This window comes from Miscanthus floridulus, chromosome 6 (assembly GCF_019320115.1).
Source record: "Miscanthus floridulus cultivar M001 chromosome 6, ASM1932011v1, whole genome shotgun sequence".
Lineage (NCBI taxonomy): Eukaryota > Viridiplantae > Streptophyta > Magnoliopsida > Poales > Poaceae > Miscanthus > Miscanthus floridulus.
Genome location: NC_089585.1, coordinates 118,030,306 through 118,036,305, shown reverse-complemented (window position 1 = coordinate 118,036,305; position 6,000 = coordinate 118,030,306). Strand labels below are relative to the sequence as shown.

At 43.5% G+C, this 6,000-nt stretch overlaps 1 pseudogene; it reads left to right on the top strand.

Annotated features, from left to right (window-relative positions):
• Window positions 1-1,328: 1,328 nt before the first annotated feature.
• On the top strand, window positions 1,329-3,673 carry LOC136461095 (serine/arginine-rich splicing factor SR34A-like; annotated as a pseudogene).
• The last annotated feature ends 2,327 nt before the right edge of the window (window positions 3,674-6,000 follow it).

Genomic DNA, 6,000 nt, shown 5'->3' with positions numbered 1-6,000 from the left:
CGCCGGGGTGCGGCGTGGCCCCCTAGCAGCGGCGACCCGTATCCGGCCATCTCGGTCGCCATTCTGCAGTGGTGAGCCCCTACGTCGTCTTCGCCTGATGGATGTGGATGCATGAATAGATTAAGATGTCCTGGTTATGGTGCCTTCGTGGACGCTGGTTATGGTGCATAGTTGCAAATCTGAGGTTTAGCATGGATGGATTGTGAATGCATGGATTGATGTTTGTCATAAATTAATATAGCTTATGGAATATATTAGTAATGGGATACAGATCCTGAATTTGTAATCCCTGATTCTTTCTTATCCTGATTACGTTGCTAGGTGTTCCTTACATTAAAGATATGAAGGCACGCCGAATCGGCGGCCTTCTAGGGTGTCCATGTAAGCTCTTTTTATTTGGTACGTTAGATCGAAATTCCACGGCACAGATGAGGAGCGTCGCAACCGGCCTTCATCTGTGCATTCCGTAGTAGATAGATGAAGCAACTGCACGCATTAAATGAAGTACGGTTTTCTCTGGTAGTAGGTGGCATGCAAATGGACAGTGGCGCGTAGCAGATGCATGGTCTATGCTGGGCGGCACGCATGCGTGCATGCATGCTGCTGGCCCTTGTTTGCTTTGCAGAGCTGGGCTCCACCGTGGTCGTCACACATAAAATGGTGCTCCTTCCTCTCTCTCTCTCTCTCTCCTCTCCGTGCTCTCGCTCTCTCCCTCGCTCCTCGTCGCGACCGTCAAAGCTCCCCGCACCCTTTGCGTGGCGTAGCGGCGTCCCCCAGCACGGCGCCATGGTGCATCGTCCAACACCGGTGGCCATGGCGGCGTCCGAGCCCCTGCTCTCCCCCAGCGCTGCTCCGGTGACTCCGTGGTCGTATCCGTCGATCTACCCACCAGATCCGGTGCCGGTGCCAGTGAGGTCATCGCTGGCAGCTAGGTTTGAACTCGCCCAGGTTAGGTATCACACCATCATCCTCGTTGTCCTTCTCTGTATCTTCATAATACCTGTGCTTCAGTGATTTGGTTTTCTTTGATGTGACTGTGGTAGGCTGGCTGGCAGTGACGGCCTCGCGTTCTATAGTGGAAGGGCCGAGAGTCACAACAGCGGAACCCTAGCCTCGACCTGTATCTCCCTCCGACCACAGTTGTTCGGGTAGGAATCTCCTTTCCTCATCGTTCCTCGGGTGGTTCGTGTCCCGCTGCCTTCTAGATTTGTTTTCTTGTGGGGGGCGTGTCGGGTTGCGTAGATGTGGGTGTAGACGCGGATGCATCGGGGGCTGATTTGCTAATTAATTCTTCCCTTCTTGCTTTGTTGGTAGGTCAACGATGAAGGATGAGTAGGCGCTGGAGCCACACGATCTACGTCGGCAACCTCCCCGGCGACATCCGGGAGAGGGAGGTGGAGGATCTGTTCTAGAAGGTGGGGAATTTTTTTAATTGTTTGATTCCTTGCTACCCTATTAATCATTAGCAAAGAGCGCAACCCGTCTTACTGTATTAGGCTGGGCTCACTTGCCGTGTGCTTCTTAGATTCAGTGCCTCCGATGCTTATACTACTTTCTTAATGCAATAGGATGTGATGCACTGTCGTGCTCTTATGGCCTTGCCCTTAAATCATAGAAAACTAGTGGCTTTGATAACCTTGTGCTATCAGGGTCCACTAAGTTCCTCTGCTACATTCACTATGAACCTCAAGCTATGGCTTGCGCTTGAGAATGTTGCTTATAGTTGTTGTTCATTTGAAAGGTTTCATGGTTTTATACTAATAGTGTCCAATTTTATAAAATTTGTGAACGCAGTATGGTACAATTGTTGATGTCGACCTGAAGGTCCCCCCAAGGACACCTAGTTATGCTTTTGTTGAGGTAAGATTCATCTGAATGTGTTGAATAACATGATCATCTTTTCCCCTCAAAAGATTATCGTGTTTTGGTTGATGACTTTGGTCACGAACAACAAATTTAAGGTGCTTTGCTAATCTTGTAGTTTGAAGATCCTCGTGATGCTGATGATGCAATTGCTGGGCGGGATGGATACAACTTTGATGGTAAGAGTAAGCTAATCAGTGCTCCGATAAGCTACATGAATGCTCTCTTTCTCTTCAATCTGTTGATCCAATGCCTACTTCTGTGCTCAGGAGGAGGTTGCTCATGGTGGTAGAGGTAATACTTCCTTGTATGATCGTTCAAGTGGCTTTGGTGGTGGTGGTGGAGCGCGTCGTGGTGTCTCGAGACACTCAGAGTATCGTGGTATGGTTTCTATTCATGTTGAACACCAGTGATTGCTCTTCTCTTGTCTATCTGCAACCTTTAACTTGAATCATGGCAACAGTTCTTGTCACTGGATTGCCTTCTTCTGCATCATGGCAGGATTTAAAGGTCCGAGGCAAAACTTTTTCCCTCGTGTTCTTCCATAAGACCGTATCATTGCTTCATGATTTTGTGTTTTTTATAAATTCATAAATAGATGGAACTACCGAGAACAGAAAAATCCACTTACTTTATTGTTTTTATGGCTTTGTTCCCAGGATCATCTGCGGAAGGCTGGTGATGTTTGTTTCTCTGAAGTGTATCGCGAAGGCGGTGGTAAGTAGCATTTTGGTTAAAGCCGTTGCCTTTATTACAGTTTGGAAATGTTCAACAGAAATATTTAGAAGCAGAGGTGCACAAATATTTTTGGGGTGCATTTCTTTTTCAAAAGCAATAAGGTTTGATCTTTCTGCCCCTTTGGTGTCATCGTCGTGACAAAACTAGTGGCACATATCCTGTTACATACTGGGGATCCATATATGGCTATATGAGGTGCCCTGTGTTCCATTTTATTTTTCTCTTTGTATTTTCATTTCTCATAACAGGAAACTATTAGCTCTTGATATTTTTAAATACTGATTGATAAAATACTAACTGTTTAGTTAAAGGTAATTTAGGAACGGTTGAAAAATGCTTGGGATTGCAAGAATGATACTGCCACAAGAAAGTTCAAGCTTGCTTGGGTACATAATAACCCAATGTACTACAGCAACAATTTTAGCATGCTAGCACCACTTGAATGGATCCAATGTATTGGGACAATAACTAGAGCTCATAGCCATTATTGAAGTAATGTGCTTACCATACTTAATCCCTATGATTCAAGCAGCTTGAGAACTGAATGCTTGGGGATATTGCATTTGAAATTTGCAAATGGACTTATTTTGTTGGTGAAACTGTAAGCTGCCCACAATTTATGGGGACATTCATCACACATCCTATATTCTCAATCCCCATAAAAGACCATTGTTTCATCAATAATCTCTCTCCCCTTGATCTGGAATACGGACACGTCCATTTTGATGACTTCTTATAAAGTTTTAGAAAGAGCAGCTACTTAGCCTTCCCATATCTGATGTGTCCAAAAAAAGTATTCATCATTGCTGTTTATTCTAGGATTTGGGCGCATATAAATGCCACATAACATGATTACTAGCATCTCTTATTATTTATTGTGGAGGCTTATTTCATTCGGTTGCTTGGTTTTCAACCTTATCTTCTTCAAGGAATATGATGTAAAGCTATCTATGTTCTTAACACTTCTTTTCTTTTTCAAGTTCTTATCATATATTTCTATTTTGTTACAGGCACCATAGGAATTGTGGACTACACAGATTGTGATGATATGAAATATGCTATAAGTCCATGATACATTCCCTTCTGTCTTAGGGTGAATCATTTCATTCTATAGTTTTTTTTTCATGTATCTACTTTTGACCTTCTACAATCCCTGATCTTTGATATGTATATCATGTTAAGGGATATATGTCATGGGTAACCTTGTTGATAACTAATACTAACACGGAATATACTTTGCAGCAAACCACCCAGGACTCGTTGTCCAGCATCTAGATCCCGGTCGAGGTCTATTTGCTCCCGTTCAAGGTCTGCATCAAAAGGACGTCTCCGTCTAGGTAACATACATTGTTCCAGCTTTTGCGCTTTGAATCCTTATGTGTCAAGTTCTTTTCTACTATTTTGACAAAAGCACAATATATATGCATTAGTGGAGTATCTGGCCAAATTACAAATATGCCTACTTCTGTATCGTAATTACCTATTGCCGACTCTAGGCCCTTTCCCCCCTAAAGATTGCTGCTGTCTTAGCCTAAAACAGTGGTTACCGGTCTTTATTGAAGTATCATCTTTGTTCTGTATCCTTCATTGGTCTGAATATTTGGTATCTAATCATTCTCTAATAAGCAAATCAGTTAAGCTCAGGTTAACATAGTTACACTCCCAGGCATGCATCAATGATGATGGCTTGTTGTACCGTCTGGTTTCTTTGGGGTTCCTTCTCAACTGCTCAGACTCTCAGTGAATGATATGAACTGCTTAGTTTGTTCTGTTTTGTTTTTGAAGACTCAATTATCTCGCCCTTTTATCTGGGATTGTGCGGTCATCTGGGGATTGCGCATTAGGATATTGAGGATGGGATTTCCATGATTTGCTACAGCTCAGTTGGTTTTGTAAGGTGTGGTTATTAATTGAGAGCTTCTATGGAAAGCTAAAATCGTCCCATTATTTTACCTAGTGTCCTGTAACTGATTGACATCAGAGCTTGGGCATAACCGCATTGTTTGGAATACTGGACATAGGAGCGTTAAGGATTGGTGATCTGGATTATGGTGGTACAGTGACTAGGAATGTACTTGGAGTTCAATGCTTTGGGAATGAGTTTTCTTCCTACCTCGGGCACACTGCAGATGGTTGTTGTAGTTCATATATGCACTTTTGACATTATTATACAACAATGTTACACTTGCATGGAACTGAACGCTTTAATTTTCATGAGCTTTTATTGCTTTCGTTCCACGCGGTGCCATGCCTTTTGGAACCAAGTTGTTAAAGGTGCATTTTGGATATTGACTCAGTTGTTTCTGGAATGTTTTGCAGATCACCAGCAAGGTCCAAATCTCCTAATGCTTCTGTAGGTTCCCTTCATCATTTTGATAATATTTTTTTATTATTTTTGCTGCTTAATTTTATATCTACTAAAATGTCTATATAGCCCGCAAATGGTGAAGCAGCGAGCCCCAAGAAGTAGAGTCCAAGCAGGAGCCCATCTGGCTCACGCTCTCCTGATGTAAAATGATTCTATTCTTATTTTCTCTACTTGTTAATAGCAAACACAGCTAAACTGACAACAATTCGATCAAAATTTGAAGGCGAAACCTGAATAAAATTGATATGCTGTTGAGGATTGCAGATGGAGTCCAGAGATCTTCTTTTCTGGATGCTTGTCCTCCATATTGTTCTGCTTCCATCTTTGTCTTAGCAACAGTACTAGAAATGCTGGTATTAACTATCAGTATCAACTTGTATCGATGGACCCCTGTGTTGGCACTGTTGTGTTGGATAGTTCGCTGACGTGCCCATTTACTTTTGCTTAATTTTATATTAGTGATTGTTGAATGCATGATGTGGATTTGTGCTATTGTTGATAGAATCATGTTGTTCTAGACCTCATGCATGTTTTCTTCATTTCCATAATTTACTTGGCAGTTGCTGCAGATTATGGTTTTTCTAAAAATGTTGAAATAGGTTGGCATTTGGATAGGGGGCTTATGCGGGTGATTGGTGTTGAGTGTGGAGTGTATTGTTGTGAAGGAGGAGCCAGGGGGTTTTTCATAGGTGGTTGACGACGGGTTTAGAGGGTGGGTGCACTCCATTATTGTCGGCACTGAGCAACATTGGGGCCTGAGGGAATTAGGTTTGTAGGGGACAACAGCGACAGCATCGGCCCAATGGAGGTGACATCACGAGCGGTGTCATGGGGCGGTGGTGCGACGTGCGGTGGGTGGCGATGCATAAGAGACAGCGGGTGTAGAGTAAATGTAGCTAACTCAGGCGCACCCAAGTAACCGAGAAGTGCAGGCGACGTGGAAGGGAAACACTGGCAGGTCACGAGGTAGGGAGAGCGTCAGCCATGGTGCGTTCCCTGCATGAGCTTGGGTGGAGGGAGGAAAAAGGAGG